The 18086-nt window shown below is 45.9% G+C and overlaps 1 non-coding gene across 1 annotated transcript; it reads right to left on the bottom strand.

Annotated features, from left to right (window-relative positions):
* Positions 1-9367: 9367 nt before the first annotated feature.
* Trnat-ugu (transfer RNA threonine (anticodon UGU)) lies at positions 9368-9442 on the bottom strand. The gene has a single exon. It is a non-coding gene; the product is annotated as a tRNA-Thr (tRNA).
* Positions 9443-18086: the final 8644 nt, after the last annotated feature.

The raw sequence follows: 18086 nt of genomic DNA, 5'->3' as shown, positions 1-18086 counted from the left end.
CTCATTTTCGTGTTACAGCTAGATGCGAGTAGTTGGCCGGAAGAACGATTGCTGACAAGCCTTTGTAAGAACTCGAGTCTAATTCCACTTTGTAGTCTTCCTTCAAGATGAATGTGGGTTGCAGCCATATACACTCCTGGAAATGGAAAAAAGAACACATTGACACCGGTGTGTCAGACCCACCATACTTGCTCCGGACACTGCGAGAGGGCTGTACAAGCAATGATCACACGCACGGCACAGCGGACACACCAGGAACCGCGGTGTTGGCCGTCGAATGACGCTAGCTGCGCAGCATTTGTGCACCGCCGCCGTCAGTGTCAGCCCGTTTGCCGTGGCATACGGAGCTCCATCGCAGTCTTTAACACTGGTAGCATGCCGCGACAGCGTGGACGTGAACCGTATGTGCAGTTGACGGACTTTGAGCGAGGGCGTATAGTGGGCATGCGGGAGGCCGGGTGGACGTACCGCCGAATTGCTCAACACGTGGGGCGTGAGGTCTCCACAGTACATCGATGTTGTCGCCAGTGGTCGGCGGAATGTGCACGTGCCCGTCGACCTGGGACCGGACCGCAGCGACGCACGGATGCACGCCAAGACCGTAGGATCCTACGCAGTGCCGTAGGGGCCGCACCGCCACTTCCCAGCAAATTAGGGACACTGTTGCTCCTGGGGTATCGGCGAGGACCATTCGCAACCGTCTCCATGAAGCTGGGCTACGGTCCCGCACACCGTTAGGCCGTCTTCCGCTCACGCCCCAACATCGTGCAGCCCGCCTCCAGTGGTGTCGCGACAGGCGTGAATGGAGGGACGAATGGAGACGTGTCGTCTTCAGCGATGAGAGTCGCTTCTGCCTTGGTGCCAATGATGGTCGTATGCGTGTTTGGCGCCGTGCAGGTGAGCGCCACAATCAGGACTGCATACGACCGAGACACACAGGGCCAACACCCGGCATCATGGTGTGGGGAGCGATCTCCTACACTGGGCGTACACCACTGGTGATCGTCGAGGGCGACACTTAATAGTGCACGGTACATCCAAACCGTCATCGAACCCATCGTTCTACCATTCCTAGACCGGCAAGGGAACTTGCTGTTCCAACAGGACAATGCACGTCCGCATGTATCCCGTGCCACCCAACGTGCTCTAGAAGGTGTACGTCAACTACCCTGGCCAGCAAGATCTCCGGATCTGTCCCCCATTGAGCATGTTTGGGACTGGATGAAGCGTCGTCTCACGCGGTCTGCACGTCCAGCACGAACGCTGGTCCAACTGAGGCGCCAGGTGGAAATGGCATGGCAAGCCGTTCCACAGGACTACATCCAGCATCTCTACGATCGTGTCCATGGGAGAATAGCAGCCTGCATTGCTGCGAAAGGTGGATATACACTGTACTAGTGCCGACATTGTGCATGCTCTGTTGCCTGTGTCTATGTGCCTGTGGTTCTGACAATGTGATCATGTGATGTATCTGACCCCAGGAATGTGTCAATAAAGTTTCCCCTTCCTGGGACAATGAATTCACGGTGTTCTTATTTCAATATCCAGGAGTGTATATTGGTTGACTTTTATAAGAGCGCGTGCTCTTGAAATTTCAATAGCAAACCACACAGTGATGGCCAACCCCTGTCTTGTAGCACCTGCCACTGTGAAGCTTTCGCCCTCACTAAACCAACATGTGAAGAAACACGCTGTTTTCCTTTGAAATCTTCTGTAGTTCCTCCAGTTCTGTCTGATGCGGATCCCGGACTGACGAGCAATATTCAAGAATAGTTCGAAAGACGCTTTTTTTTGTTTTGAAAATTTTGCTTGAACTGCTCCGCTTACGAATGAAATAATACTTTATATGCGATCGTATCGATTAGCACAACCATAAACGATGCAAGCTGGAATTTTTGATGAAACAGCTACGTCTGCACACAATCAAAGCACCGGATGCTATTTGAGATACGACCACAAATGTCGATAGATTCCCCGCAACGATGAAAACTGGGCGCAGATACGTCAAAGTGATATGACAGGGTAGTATCACCACGGTGAAGCATGGAGACAAAAATGCGGTGAACCTAACGTTTTGAGCTAAGTAACATGGGGGACATCTGTTCCATGTTTGTGACGTAATGACAACTCCCTTCTTTTTCATTTCCGCGACTGAAACACAACTAACATCATTAACTAGCAAAGGTTCCAACGTAAACATAATGCATCAATGAGAATAAACTCTCATTCTAGCTCTCTAAAGTCTTACACGAAAAAAATTCTGTACAAATAGAGCTTAAGTGACTTATAACAATGTAGCAACTTATAGACAGTTGACAGCTCACTCAGTCACGCAATAGGGGCAACCATTCCTATTAGGGTGGTCTAGTGGCTAGCATTGCTGCCTCGGTTAGGTTAAGTTAGGTTAGGTTAGGTTAGGTTAGGTTATCACGGGGTCCCGGGTTCGATTCCCGGCCAGATTGGAGATTTTCTCTGCCAGGGGACTGGGTATTTGTGTTGCCCTCATTATTTCATCATCATTCGTGATAGTGGCTACATTATATTCCGTACAAAATTGGAGTGTGAAAGAAATTGGAACTTTTTACGGGCGCTGATGACCGCGCAGTTGAGCGCCCCACAAACCAATCATCATTCCTACTAGATGTAAATATAAATGATGATGAAGTCTTCTCGGGTTATCAGCCGAGTCAAGGCGTCGTTCTCCGGGAACGTTTCAACAAGTTTCCTACTTCTCACCTTCATGTGAAGTGTCGGGTTCGTGTCCTGTCCGGTTTCTTTATAGCCGCTGGACCGCAGGCTGCTCTGCCTGCCAATCGCGCTCGTCCTCCTAGGGGTGGCTGCCGACGCAGACGAGGCAGAGCAGCCTGCGGTCCAGCGGCTATAAAGAACCGGACAGGATACGAACCCGACACTTCACATGAAGGTGAGAAGTAGGAAACATGTTGAACCGTTGCCGCAGAACGACGTCTTGACTCGGCTGATAACACGAAAAGACACCATCACGGAGATTCGCCGAGTAAGTCTAATTTTGCACATAATATATGGGATGGCCATGTATGGAAGTGAAACATAGACGATAAATAGTTTGCGCTGTGCGAGCGCGTGGCGACCTGAAGTTGTGGTTGCGACAAGCGCTACTGGAGCACACTGCGCCGCAGCACGGAGCGTCATTCGCTCTGCGAACGTCGAGGAGTGCGGACGCATAGCTCTGGGTGTCTCGCTGGGCGTTGGCTTGCTACGTTCACTTGTGTTAAGATGCCACAGCAATGCCTCTGCGACGTGCGTGGCGTCGTCGCTGGCGGCGCAGCTTTCCTGTGTATCGCAGTTTGAAGGCGATTGATATTCTTGGCTGGGCAGTTTAATAAACAGCAATTGATTGGAGGTCCAAATTGAGAAGCTTACGAAATGTGGTGCTACAGAAGAATGCTGAAGATGAGATGGGTAGATCACATAACTAATGAGAAGGTATTGGGTAGAATTGGGGAGAAGAGTAATTTGTGGCACAACTTGACTAGAAGAAGATATCGGTTAGTAGGACATGTTCTAAGGCATCAATGGATCACCAATTTAGTATTGGAGGGCAGCGTGGAGGGTAAAAATTGTAGAGGGAGACCAAGACATAAATACACTAAGCAGATTCAGAAGGATGTAGGTTCAAATAGGTACTGGGAGATGAAGAGGCTTGCACAGGATAGAGTAGCATGGAGAGCTGCATCAAACCAGTCTCTGGACTGAAGATCACAACAGCAACAATAACATATAGGATGTGTGGAAATGAGTGTACTGGTTTAAGACTTTGTAGTATTTGTTACATTCAACTTACAGTTATAAATAATACATCATAGAAAGAGCAGCTGAAACTGCTTTGTTTGTAAACATGTCACATGCTTTAAAGCCTACAGGCTTCGGTTCAAATGCCAACTTTGCAAATAGAATGTTGCTGCATATCGATGAAGATTTTCTGAATCATATCGTCTCCAGAGACGAATAGACATTTCACCTAAGTGGAAACGAGAACGCACTATGTGTGCATCTGGGGTCAGCAAACCCAAACGAGACGGTGCAGATGCAACGAGATTCCGCTAATTGAATGTCTTTTGTGCTGTATCCCGGCAGAAAGTTCATGGGCCTTTCTTTTTCGGAGAAACAACTGTAACTGATGTTTAGTATCTTCATGCACAAGAACTATGACTCTTTCTTCGACTGGAAGAAGCTGAACTACATCTTTTATTTGGCAGCAAGATGGTGCGCCGCCACACTGGCGTAACTGAGCACGTGATTGGTTAAACGACGTTGCACTCGAGCCCTGGATTGGCTGCAAGTGGCCGGATGACAGAGCTTGTTTTGCATTGCTTCCACGGCCACTCGATCTGATATCATGTGATCTTTTTACGTTTAGGGGTTCATAAAGGGTCACGGGTATGTACCTCCGCTGCAAGCTGATCTACTTGTGTCCAGAAGCAGGAAAGAAGCGGCTGTTGCAACGATGACTCCGGACACAGTGATCAAGGTTTCGGAAGAACTCGCCTGTCAATTCGATGTGTGTTGTGTGACGAATCGTGCTCAGATTGAGCACTTGTAAGAAAAACTGCTTCAATGTAATAAATGCTACAAAGCCTTAAAACTGGTATATTCAAGTTGAAACACCCCGTATATGTAATCTGACCATTATACACAACTTATATAAACGTAAGTAGACCCACTAATAGTAACATCTATAGGTTTACTTGAGAATGGCGCTACAGCCAAAACAAGCTTGCAGTAAAGAAGAAACAGCAGTAATTAAACTATTTTCAACTTACCTGGAGTTATTCATTATAAAATTGTCCAATATATTTTGTACTCAGAATGAATACGATACCAATTTTACTACCTGCTGTTTCAGACCTGCTGTTTCAGTTGATGCCATTTGATTGTTGTTAAATTTTAGTTACGCCTTCTTTTACAGAACTATCCTGAGCTATCACAAAATAAACTCAATCTACATACGTTGATACATTTTCTCTAGGCTGTTGTCTGCATCCAACTTAATTCCATGTTTAGCTCTTTTAATGAGGCAATTGTTGACTATTTATGGCAGTTAAAACCATTTCTGTGATTCAGGTAAAGAACATATTTTGTACTACTTTACAGTTGATCATAGCCTATCCTGATGTGCTGTGCTTACACCTGTTAACTGACACCTTAATGAAATGTGGATTGATGCTTGACCTAATTTTTTGCCACAAGTGTTAATTCAACGTTTTTTGTTTTTTTTTTCTTCTGTCTGTTCTACACTGACGTAACCAAAAACGCAACATAAAAAATAATTGATGTAGAGCAATGAAATATCGGGAATACGTTTGTCTAGGTAACACATTTTAGTGATGGACATTACAGTATCACAGCTTAACGTAAGCGCGAGATGATCAATTGCAAATGTGAAATGCTGGTACATTAACAACCCGTGTAACCGCTAGAATATAGAATGCATTGTGTTGTGCAGGTGTCGGATGTCAGTTTGTGCGACGGAGTTCCATGCCTATTGAACTTGCTGGGTCAATACATTGACGGTTAAAGCTGCTTGTGGACAACGCTGTAGTTTCAGTCCGATGATATCCCATAGGTGCTCTGTTGGAGACAGATCTGGTGATCGAGCAGGTCAAGGCAACACATCGACACACTACAGAGCATGGCGGGTTACAATAGCGGTATGCCCCTGAATACTGTTCCTGAATGGCAGCACAGTAGGTCGAATCACCAGATGTAAAAATTTGCATTCAGGGTGCGTGAGATAACGCACAAGAGTGATGTTGCTGTCATACGAAATCGAACCCTAGACTATAACTCCAGGTGTAGGTCCAGTGTGTTTAGCACGCAGACAGGTCGCTCTCAGGCACTTAACTGGTCTCCACCTAACCAACACATGTCCATCACTGATGCCGAGATAGTACCAGCCTTCATCAGAAAACACCCCGCCCTGCAATGAGCTCTCGCTAGACACAAACGATGTCGCAGATGGAGGTGGGTTAGGGTCAGTGGAATGCACATTACACGGCGTCTAGCTCGGAGCTGTCCTTGAGGTAACCGAACTGTAGCATTTCGTTGTCTCACTGTGGTGCCAACTGCTGCTCAAATTGCTGTTGCAGGTGCGGCCAAAGCAATACGCCGAACACGCTGGTCTTCCCTTCCGATAGAGTCACGTGACCGTCCGGTGGCCGGTCTTCCTGCGTCCGTAGCTTCTCGTGACCAACGCTGCCAGCAACCGTATACAGTCACTACATTCCTACCAAGTCTTCAGTATCGCAGAAGGAACTCCTGCTTCCCATATCCCTATTACACGACCTCGTTTAGATTCGAAATGTGTTGATAATGGCGCCATTGTCGCATTAAAGACATTCCTCACTAAGAAATTTCCTAGCAGATCTAAACTGTGTGCTGGATCGAGACTCGAACTCGAGATCTTTTCCTTTCGTGGGCAAATGCTCTACCGACTAAGCTACCCAACCACGACTCACGATCTGTCGTCACAGCTTATCTTCCGCCAGTAACTCGTCTCCTGCCTTCCAAAAGGACGGGGTACTGGTGAAAGTGAAGCTGTGAGGACAGATCGTCGTGCTTGGGTAGCTTAGTCGGTAGAGCATTTTCCCACGAAAGGCAAGGGTCCCGAGTTCGAGTTTCGATCCAGCACAGAGTTTTGATCTACGCTACTGGCCATTAAAATTGCTACACCACGAAGATCACGTGCTACAGACGCGAAATTTAACCGACAGGAAGAAGATGCTGTGATGTGCAAATGATTAGCTTTTCAGGGCATTCGCACAAGGTTGGCACCGGGGGCGACACCTACACCGTGCTGATATGAGGAAAATTACCAACCGATTTCTCATACACAAACAGCAGTTGACCGGCGTTGCCTGGTGAAACGTTGTTGTGATGCCTCGTGTAAGGAGGAGAAATGCGTACCATCACGTTTCCGACTTTGATAAAGGTCGGATTGTAGCCTATCGCGATTGCGGTTTATCGTATCGCGACATTGCTGCTTGCGTTGGTCGAGATCCAATGACTGTTAGCAGAATATGGGATCGGTGGTTTTAGGAGGATAATACGGAACGCCGTGCTGGATCCCAACGGTCGCGTATCACTACCAGTCGAGATGACAGGCATCTTATTCGCATGGCTGTAGCGGATCGTGCAGACACGTCTCAATCCCTGATAAACAGATGAGGACGTTTAAAAGACAACAACCATCTTCACGAACAGTTCGACGACGTTTGCAGCAGCATGGACTATGAGCTCGGAGACCGTGGCTGCGGTTACCCTTGACGCTGCATCACAGACAGGAGCGAATGCGATGGTGTACTCAACGACAAACCTGCGTGCACGAATGGCAAAACGTCATTTTTTCGGACGAATACAGGTTCTGTTTACAGCATCATGATGGTCGCATTCGTGTTTGGCGACATCGCGATGAACGCACATTGGAAGCGTGTCTTCGTCATCGCCGTACTGGCGTATCACCCGGCGTGATGGTATGGGGTGCCATTGGTTACACGTCTCGGTCGCCTCTTGTTCGCATTGGTGGCAGTTTGAACAGTGGACGTTACATTTCATATGTGTTACGACCTGTGGCTCTACCTTTCATTCGATCCCTGCGAAACCCTACATTTCAACTGGATAATGCACGACCGCATGTTGCAGGTCGTGTACGGGCATTTCTGGATACAGAAAATGTTCGACTGCTGCCCTGGCCAGCACATTCTCCACATCTCTCGCCAACTGAAAGCGTCTGGTCAATGGTGGCCGAGCAACCGGCTCGTCACAATACGCCAGTCACTACTCTTGATGAACTGTGGTATCGCGTTGAAGGTGCATGGGCAGCTGTACCTGTACACTCCGTCCAAGCATTGTTAGACTCAATGCCCAGGCTTATCAAGGCCGTTATTATGGCCAGAGGCGGTTGTTCTGGGTACTGATTTCTCAGGATCTATGCACCCAAACTGTGTGAAAATGTAATCACATGTCAGTTCTAGTATAATCTATTTGTCCAATACCCGTTTAACATCTGCATTTCTTCTGGGTGTAGCAATTTTAATGGCCAGTAGTGTACCAGGAAGTTTCATATCAGGGTACACTCCGCTGCAGAGCGAAAATTTCATTCTGGATTCTTGACTAACTTTAATCCATCACGTCCAGTCTCATTAGTGACTAAGGCTCACGACCGTTACGGCACGTATTTAAAGCAAACCTGATTTGCATCCTCTCATGCGCCTGGCGCAAATTTGAATAGACATAATCTTTCAGATATTAAAATACGCCTAGCAACCTTCATTTATGTCGCAAAACTCTTCCTTAGTGTTACAATTTTTTGTTCCGTCATTGATGTAGTACCTAAATTCATGCTGTGCTTTCTTGAATTTATTTTGATACAGTCTCTCTGCACTGTTTCTCGACTTAAAATACCAGCTGAAAATTGCTCGAATTTAAAATACTAAACCTTTATTGTTGATTTTGTTGTATTGGATTGAGTTAATAAATTTTACGTGTTGAAAGTAATTCATAATAACAGCTTGCTTAGTTACATTTGTCTTTTCTGGGTGAAGTATTATATCTTTTGTGGGTTACCACCTTACAATTTCCAGTTCCTCTCCTGTTAACACGTTTCAATTATCATATCACGAGAGACAGTAGACAGCCTGAACTTGCCGCTCTGTTTAAGCGAGTTGCACCTACGCCCTCGGGCCCCTTCCACCGCGCCCCGCCTGCTACGCCTCGCACGGCTCCTTAATCTCATGCAGAAGCAAAACGAGCCACGAAGGCAGCGGCTTGTGCAAATCCCTACCCGGCGGTCCAAGTCACTGACTCGCGATACGCTGCTCCGGCGCACTCCCTAGACGCCTTGCCTTGCCTTGCCCTGGCCTGCCTCCGCTGCGCGCGCCACCGGCTGCGCGTAACGCACCGGGGAGCAAAGCGCGGTCGCAGCTGCCACCCACCCACCCAGTCCCGTCCCGCCCTGCATAATTCAGCCGTCACCCGTCGCCCGCAGCCTGCCGGCACTGGAGCTCGACCCGAGTATCCAGACGCCGGTGCGGGCGCGCATGAGCGGTGCGCCGATCACCTGTCTAGGCAGCGAAGGAAGTGCCGCGGACAGAAGACCAGCGAAATACGTAGCCGTCGACTATTGCAGCTGTTATCAACCAAAGAAATGATCCCCAAGAGTAGAGTTTGCGTGGAACAAATCTCATATCGACAATTACTTGAATAAATTAGCACACCCGCTAGCGGAAGAGTCAGTTGGGAGCGAAATACAAAGTGAAATTAGAATGATATTAATACCTCCAGCTGCTGACGGACGTTGATATATACAACGGGTACAAGTGAAAATGTGTGCCCCGACTGGGACTCGAACCCAGAATCTCCTGCTTACATGGCAGAAGCTCTGTCCATCTGAGCCACCGAGGGCACAGAGGATAGTTCGACTGCAGGGACTATCTCGCGCACGCCTCCCGCGAGACCCACATTTTCACCTTGTACGGAGCGGAGCCATGTAGGGAAGTTAACCCTTTGTTTCCTGACATAATAAAAAATTTACTTTTTAACATTTTCTTTGCAGAATTTATGCTATTGTGGCCTCAAATGACGGTAGGATTTTTTGTAAAATTTTATCTTATTTTTCACAACTTTTTTCTCTCCTGATACTCAGAAGTACCGTCAGACTCCGTGGACAGAATCACAATATGCGCAGAAAAATGATCCAATTTTTATAACTAGTACTTTATTCCACATAAACATTAAATATTTTTACATTAGAAAATTAATTAACAGAAATATGATATGATATTTCTGAATTTTTTTTTTTTTTTTTTTTTTTTTTTTTTTTTAATTTCGTAGCCGGCCGAAGTGGCCGTGCGGCTAAAGGCGCTGCAGTCTGGAACCGCAAGACCGCTACGGTCGCAGGTTCGAATCCTGCCTCGGGCATGGATGTTTGTGATGTCCTTAGGTTAGTTAGGTTTAACTAGTTCTAAGTTCTAGGGGACTAATGACCTCAGCAGTTGAGTCCCATAGTGCTCAGAGCCATTTGAACCATTTTTTTTTAAATTTCGTATAAATTTATTCTAGAGCAACTTCACAATACATAGTAACTTAGCTATACATATCACATATTTCGTGTTAGTGATACCTCATGAAATTGTAGGAAACAGTTCTTTCTCTCATTGGAGCACAAATACACTTTACATGTACTACATTGTGAATGTGGTCTCGACTGAATTTTATTTTTCGCACACATTTCGCATCGTCCTCTTTTACAACTGAACACTGCAAAATGGTTTTCTCGGTTGCCAAGATGTACATTCTTCGGAACAGAAAAGTTATCCTTCCTTCTCTTTGAAGGAGTTATTTCATTTTTACCAGAGTTTCTCTTTTTGAGATTTGGCACTTGCTGTTCATTCATTAGCCCTAGTGCCACAGCACTCCTGAATTCCAGCAGTGGCAGTGCCCCATGTAGATCACTGAAAATGACGTAAACATTGATAAAAGCAATTTCTATTGCTCCCCAGAAGAGACGGTGCCACCCACCATTTCTTTGATCGCCTGTCAAGACCATAAGTTGAACGTAATCTGTCTGCATGATCCACACCACCCATGTGTTTATTGTAATCACATACAATAACTGGTCGTGGTATAGTCATACTAGTTCCATCTTTCTGTTTTCTTGCCATTACGCTCTGTTCAGTGCCATGGAAGTTTGACGCAAAATACACTACTTTATTTTCCCTCCATTGAAATACTGTTAGGTCTAAAGATGACTCTCTGTGATTTGATTCCCCACGGTTTAGACATTTTTCTTTAGGTAAATTCCCTGGAAACCTTACCCGTTTGTTCTAATTGTTTCTGTGTGAGAAAAAGTGAACAGAACAACTAGTGAGAGGCAACGCATTATTGCTACAATAAAGTGTTCGCACAACCTGACGGTACTAATAAGTCCGCCTTATATTTTCCACTTTATCTCATTCACTTGTAACGTAATGTTTCAAACTATTATAAAAAAACAAAGAAGGTAAGAACGTACAATGGAAAACACAACGGAAGTTTCAATAAATTGCACACAAACTCAGGTAACACCATCGAAACAAGCACATACAATCTTCTGTTTTCACAGCAGCACGCAAAAAACAATTTCAAGCTCTGACCGCCAGAGAGGTCTATGTATTGCACAATAACATCTATGAAACAGTAGAGCAGAGTTACTGTTACGTACCGACGGGCTCTCAGATCACGAAACTGCACCACGAGAAAATAATGAGAGTCAATACTTACTGGTACTTTTAAGTACCGTCAGGCAACAAAGGGTTAAACATGGAGGATAACTAGTTTGGACAAGAAGAGAATATAAACTTTCGAAATGTGGTGCTACAGAAGAATGCTGAAGATTAGATGGGTAGATCATATAACTAATGAGGAGGTATTGAATAGGATTGGGGGGAAGAGAAGTTTGTGGCACAACTTGAGTAGAAGAAGGGATCGGTTGGTAGGACATGTTCTGAGGCATCAAGGGATCACCAATTTAGTACTGCAGGGCAGCGTGGAGGGTAAAAATCGAATAGGGAGACCAAGAGATGAATACACTAAACAGATTCAGAAGGATTTAGGTTGCAGTAGGTACTGGGAGATGAAGAAGCTTGCACTGGATAGAGTAGCATGGAGAGCTGCATCAAACCAGTCTCAGGACTGAAGACACAACAACAACAACAACAACATGTCCACACACTACATTCGTAGTGTCCCACCACAACACACTCGTTACTCGTGGAAGACATTCTTACCAAGTCCAGTAAGAGTTTGGGGAATGTGTGTGTATCTGCACAGAAGAAGAACGTCATGACCGGTATTGCCAGAACTATATCCTTATATCGATATGGTGTCTGTTCTTTCGGACATGTCCGAAAGAACGGACACCATATCCATATAAGTAAATACAAAGTGTGTCCCAGTTTCTTTAGGACTGCCTGTGTGAAATTCCAGCCTGCAATGCTATCTCTTGGCGAGTTGCGGCGTTAAGATACTTGAAGTTTCGGAAACAGCTGTGTAGAATGTCAGAGCTCTATCGTTGATGGAGCAGGCGTCCTTGTCGCGAATGTAACAGTACGTGACTGACAGTCGTCGGAAAGTAGCAGTCGAGCAGTGAGTCCTGCAGCGTTTGTAGGCGAGGATTCGTCGAATTTGACTCCAGCAGCGGGCGACAGACTCCTGGTTACCCCTCCATGACGACACCCCAGCCCGCAAAGCGAAGACTGTGTACGAGTTTTTGGCCAGCAAATGGATCAGAGTCCTGGATCTCTCACCGTATTGAGGAAGAGGAGGGAGGAGATTAGTGTGGCCGCGCGGAGTGGCCGCGGGGTTTGAGGCGCCATGTTTCGGATTGCGTGGCCCCTCCCGCCAGAAGTTTGAGTCCTCCCTCGGGCATGATGTGTTGTTCTTAGCAAAAGTTAGTTTAATTATGTGTAAGTCTAGGGACCGATGACCTCAGCAGTTTGGCCCCTTAGGAATTCACACACATTTGAACATTTGAGAGATTTAGGGAAATCACGGAAAACCTAAATCAGGACGGCTGGACGCGGGTTTGAACAGTCGCCCTCCCACCGTATTCGCGGGATGTGGCGCCAGTCGACTTCTGGTTGCTCCCAAAATTGAAACTGGCAATGAAAGGACGCTGTTAAGCACATCCAAGAAAACTGGACTGAAGTACTAAATGCAACGCTGAAAACGGACTACAGTTAAAAATCGGAAAAAACAGTCTCCATCGCCATTTGCAGATTTATTACGAATAAAAATGTGGAAACGCGATCTAGACTGTATTTATCGGATTTTTAGCGTTTCATACCGATCGCTGCTTTGCTCCGAGTACAGAATGCATTCTAAAATTTTGAACGACTACAGGGACTGTTTCAAAACACTTTTAAAACGATGTCACCTCCGTTTTAATTCAGGGGGACAGTACTTTGAATAAATACAGCGATTTTATGAACATACTCCTGACTTATTTTTCGTAGCCACAGTCCTAATGGAACTGGGACACACTGTATGCACTGCCTCACAAAAAAATGTGAGGTAACCAAAGGAGGAGGACGAAACGAAATGAAACTTCACAGGTCGAGAGGTACGTATGTATTGTTACTTTGAGTACAGAACCGAGTCGTATTTGCAAGGAAATTCGCTGTATGAGCCAACTACTCCGTATCACGATACAACCCCACGCTCCCCTACCCCAGGACCTGATGCATGTCCTGCTTCTGTTGGGGTGTCATAACGCCGTTGTAACGTCTCCTGAGGTAAACTACCCCAAAACTGTAGTAATTGTAATGAAATGAATACCATTAGCTGCTGATGGGCGTTGATATACATCAACGGGGACAGTTGAAAATGTGTGCCCCGACCGGGACTCGAACCCGGGACCTCCTGCTTACATGGTATACGCTCTATCCATCTGAGCCACCCAGCTCACTGAGGATGGTGCGACTGCAGGGATTTATCGCCTGGACGCTCCCGGTGAGACCAACATTTTCAGCTTATAGTCCACACACTACATTCGTAGTGCCGATGCCATTATACCCATTACTCGCGGCAGACAATCCACCCAGTCCCGTAAAGAGTTCAGGCAAATCGTGTGCATCCGCACTGAAGAAGGTCATCAGCCGGTTAGCCTTAAACGATAAGAAGATGGCATCTGTTGTTTCGGACATGTCCGAAAGAACAGATGCCATCTTCATAGTGTAGTAATTGTTCTGGGACAATGTTGTCATCTGAGCTGGGGCCATACATTCTATCTGGGGCAGATACGAGGGTCTTATGGGCCACGGGACTGTCCCTACATGTCGCAGATAGTTCACAGACACACATTCTATGTATTGACGAGCATTCTCCTGTTGAGACATGGCACCACGATACTGACGCAAGGTGGGTAACAGATGAGGGCGCAAGATGTCCATTACCTACCGTTATACTTTAAGACTTCTCTCAGTCTCTACCAGCAGGACCTGAAAACATAGCCAGTGCTATCCACACCATGAAAAAAGGAGTAAAACCGTTGTACCTCTACAAAACGTTGGAAGAATGGGTCTCTTCGCAAGACACCGATGCACTCGCTGAAGATGGTCATACGTAGTAGGGCAGAACCGCGATTCCTCGATAGCACAATGCGATGCCATTCATCAGCTGTTCATGCTTCTGGGCCGAGCCACCGCACCAAACGCAATCGTTTGATGTGAGATAAGGTACCACCACAGCTGTATCTTGAGAATGTTTTCATTCTGTCACACGACTAGTTTCGGCGACACATTTCCGCCAGAGAGTATTTGATTTCCTTGGCGCATTCACTGTAGATTCCTTGTTACTAGCACACGTGGGCTAGCTTTCATCAGGAGTATATACTCGCCAACGTGTTGTCTCCAATGCTGGCACTGATGAAATTTAAACTGTAGCTCCGAGAACCTTGACGAGACACTAATTAAAGACAGCTATCGTCAGAACCAGAGGTTGTACAGAGATTCAGGGAGAGCATAAGGGAGCAATTGACAGGAATGGGGGAAATAAATACAGTAGAAGAAGAATGGGTAGCTTTGAGGGATGAAGTAGTGAAGGCAGCAGTGGATCAAGTAGGTAAAAAGACGAGGGCTAGTAGAAATTCTTGGGTAACAGAAGAAATATTGAATTTAATTGATGAAAGGAGAAAATATAAAAATGCAGTAAGTGAAACAGGCAAAAAGGAATACAAACGTCTCAAAAATGAGATCGACAGGAAGTGCAAAATGGCTAAGCAGGGATGGCTAGAGGACAAATGTAAGGATGTAGAGGCCTATCTCACTAGGGGTAAGATAGATACCGCCTACAGGAAAATTAAAGAGACCTTTGGAGATAAGAGAACGACTTGTATGAATATCAAGAGCTCAGATGGAAATCCAGTTCTAAGCAAAGAACGGAAAGCAGAAAGGTGGAAGGAGTATATAGAGGGTCTATACAAGGGCGATGTACTTGAGGACAATATTATGGAAATGGAAGAGGATGTACATGAAGATGAAATGGGAGATATGATACTGCGTGAAGAGTTTGACAGAGCACTGAAAGACCTGAGTCGAAACAAGGCCCCCGGAGTAGACAATATTCCATTGGAACTACTGACGGCCGTGGGAGAGCCAGTCCTGACAAAACTCTACCATCTGGTGAGCAAGATGTATGAAACAGGCGAAATACCCACAGACTTCATGAAGAATATAATAATTCCAATCCCAAAGAAAGCAGGTGTTGACAGATGTGAAAATTACCGAACTATCAGCTTCATAAGTCACAGCTGCAAAATACTAACACGAATTCTTTACAGACGAATGGAAAAACTAGTAGAAGCCAACCTCGGGGAAGATCAGTTTGGATTCCGTAGAAACACTGGAACACGTGAGGCAATACTGACCTTACGACTTATCTTAGAAGAAAGAGTAAGGAAATGCAAACCTACGTTTCTAGCATTTGTAGACTTAGAGAAAGCTTTTGACAATGTTGACTGGAATACTCTCTTTCAAATTCTAAAGGTGGCAGGGGTAAAATACAGGGAGCGAAAGGCTATTTACAATTTGTACAGAAACCAGATGGCAGTTATAAGAGTCGAGGGACATGAAAGGGAAGCAGTGGTTGGGAAGGGAGTAAGACAGGGTTGTAGCCTCTCCCCGATGTTGTTCAATCTGTATATTGAGCAAGCAGTAAAGGAAACAAAAGAAAAGTTCGGAGTAGGTATTAAAATTCATGGAGTAGAAATAAAAACTTTGAGGTTCGCCGATGACATTGTAATTCTGTCAGAGACAGCAAAGGACTTGGAAGAGCAGTTGAATGGAATGGACAGTGTCTTGAAAGGAGGATATAAGATGGACATCAACAAAAGCAAAACAAGGATAATGGAATGTAGTCTAATTAAGTCGGGTGATGGTGAGGGAATTAGATTAGGAAATGAGGCACTTAAAGTAGTAAAGGAGTTTTGCTATTTGGGGAGCAAAATAACTGATGATGGTCGAAGTAGAGAGGATATAAAATGTAGGCTGGCAATGGCAAGGAAAGCGTTTCTGAAGAAGAGAAATTTGTTAACATCCAGTATTGATTTAAGTGTCAGGAGGTCATTTCTGAAAGTATTCGTATGGAGTGTAGCCATGTATGGAAGTGAAACATGGACGATAAATAGTTTGGACAAGAAGAGAATAGAAGCTTTCGAAATGTGGTGCTACAGAAGAATGCTGAAGATTAGATGGGTCGATCACATAACTAATGAGGAAGTATTGAATAGGATTGGGGAGAAGAGAAGTTTGTGGCACAACTTGACCAGAAGAAGGGATCGGTTGGTAGGACATGTTCTGAGGCATCAAGGGATCACCAATTTAGTATTGGAGGGGTGCGTGGAGGGTAAAAATCGTAGAGGGAGACCAAGAGATGAATACACTAAGCAGATTCAGAAGGATGTAGGTCGCAGTAGGTACTGGGAGATGAAAAAGCTTGCACAGGATAGAGTAGCATGGAGAGCTGCATCAAACCAGTCTCAGGACTGAAGACCACAACAACAACAACAACAATCGTCTTTATGTCCGTCAACTGACTGATAGTGCCCCATATACACTGAAGAGCCAAGGAAACTGTTATACCTGTCTAATATCGTGTAGGGCCCCGCGAGCACGCAGAAGTGCCGCAACACGACTAATGTCTGAAGTAGTGTCGGAGGGAACGGACATCATGAATCATGCAGGGCTCTCCATAAATCGGTAAGAGTACGAGGGGCTGGAGATCTCTTCTGAACAACACATTGCAAGGCATCCCAGATATGCTCAATAATGTACATGTCTGGGGAGTTGTCGCATTGTCCTGTTGGAATTGCCCAAGTCCGTCGGGATGCACAATGGACATGAATGGATGCAGGTGGTCAGACAGGATGCTTACGTACGTGACTCGTGTCGCAGTCGTATCTATGCGTATCAGTGGTCTCATATCACTCCAACTGCACATGCCCCACACCACTACAAAAATGGTTCAAATGGCTCTGAGCACTATGGAACTATTGAGGTCATCAGTCCCCTAGAACTTAGAACTACTTAAACCTAACTAACCTAAGGACATCACACACATCCATGCCCGAGGCAGGATTCGAACCTGCGACCGTAGCGGTCGCGCGGTTCCAGACTGCAGCGCCTAGAACCGCTCGGCCACACACCATTACAGAGCCTCTACAAGTTTGAACAGTCACTGCTGACATGCAGGGTCCATAGATTCATGAGGAAGTCCCCATGCCCGGACACATCCATCTGCTCTATACAGTTCGAAACGAGACTCGTCCTACCAGGCAACATGAGTATTTTGTTGAGCCCAACCTACATAGGTAGGAATGATCATCAAAATAAAATAAGAGAAATCAGAGCTCGATCAAAAAGGTTTACGTGTTCGTTTTTCGCGCGCGCTGTTCGGGAGTGGAATGGTAGAGAGATAGTATGATTGTGGTTCGATGAATCCCGTGCCAAGCACTTAAATGTGAATTGCAGAGTAATCATGTAGACGTAGATGTAGATGTTTCCTGTCATCAACAGTCCGGTGTTGGTGCCGACGGGCTCAGGCGAGGCTTAAAGCTTTGTGTCGTGCAGTCATAAAGGGTACACGAGTGAACCTTCGGCTCCGAAAGCCCATATCGATGATATTCCGTTGAATGGTTCGCACGCTGACATTTATTGACAGCCCAGCACTGAAATCTGCGGCAATTTGCGGGAGGGTTGCACTTTTGCCAATTTGAACAATTCTATTCAGTCATCCTTGGTACTGATCTTGCAGGATCGTTTTCCGGCAGCAGCGATGTCTGTGATTTGATGTTTTACCGTATTTCTGATGTTCACGGCACACTCGTGAAATGGTCGTACGGTAAAATCCCCAATTCGTCGCTACGTCGGAGATCCTGTGTCCGATCGCTCGTGCGCCGGTTTTAACATCACGATCAAACTCACTTAAACCGTGATAACCTGGCATTGTAGCAGCAGTAACCGACCTAACAACTGTGCCAGACACTTGTCTTATATAGGTGTTGCCAACCGAAG

The sequence above is a fragment of the Schistocerca serialis genome, chromosome 1, assembly GCF_023864345.2.
Source record: "Schistocerca serialis cubense isolate TAMUIC-IGC-003099 chromosome 1, iqSchSeri2.2, whole genome shotgun sequence".
In the NCBI taxonomy this organism is placed as follows: Eukaryota; Metazoa; Arthropoda; class Insecta; order Orthoptera; family Acrididae; genus Schistocerca; species Schistocerca serialis.
The sequence above is the reverse complement of the archived record's forward strand: the minus strand, read 5'-3'. Positions and strand labels throughout refer to the sequence as shown.